The following is a 750-nucleotide window of genomic DNA, read 5'->3' on the forward strand; positions in this document are numbered from 1 at the left end:
ATTATCATGCATGTCTTAATATATTGGGTAAAGCGTTAAACTAAATTGTTTTGAAGGTGGAAATACTATTATTTTTCTTTTATCTCAGTATATCAGTTCAAAATGTAAAACACAAGCGTTTTCTTATTATAAAAATTGCAGCGTTCATAAAGTGATGCATGACAGAAATGGTCTATTTTAAGTACAAATAAGCAACAACAGAGAAATACTTAATACTGGTAAGATAACAATTAATAGAGATATTATGAATAAATAAATAAATAAATGGAGCATTTATTATAAACATAATATTTTTTAGATGTTTTATGACAGTCAGTTTTTGCACAATTAAAAAGGTTTCCAGTATGCAAATCTGCAAAATATTTGTGTTTTTGTGAATTTCGTTTTTTAGTTAGTATTAATAGAATAGTATTTCAATATTTTGAATAATATTGTTTTATGAAACTTTGGCGTAAAGTCTATCCAAGAAGACAGTAAAAATTAATGTTCGTTTATCAAAGCTGATAGTTGCGTACAAGCATTTTATGTTGGCCTCAGCTGTGTGGGCGGGTCTTGTAATGAGATTGCGTGTTGTGATTGGACAGCGTTTCTCCTTGTTGAAGGCACTCCACTGCTGTGTGGGCGGGCCTGTTTATCACCGGCGTGCTGTGATTGGCCAGTTACGAGCCCGCTGCAAGCGTGTGGGGGCGGGGTCTGCGCTCTGAGGACGCGCTGTGATTGGTCAGCATCTCTCCTGGTTACCAGCCCTCA

The 750-nt window shown here is 35.3% G+C and overlaps 1 gene segment (V, D, J or C); it reads right to left on the minus strand.

Moving 5' to 3' along the window:
• The window catches only part of LOC308682903 (Ig kappa chain V region 4135-like), a 1,009,768-nt gene that overhangs the window by 720,406 nt on the left and 288,612 nt on the right, over positions 1-750 (minus strand).

This window comes from Scardinius erythrophthalmus (assembly GCF_964197995.2).
Source record: "Scardinius erythrophthalmus genome assembly, chromosome: 22".
In the NCBI taxonomy this organism is placed as follows: domain Eukaryota; kingdom Metazoa; phylum Chordata; class Actinopteri; order Cypriniformes; family Leuciscidae; genus Scardinius; species Scardinius erythrophthalmus.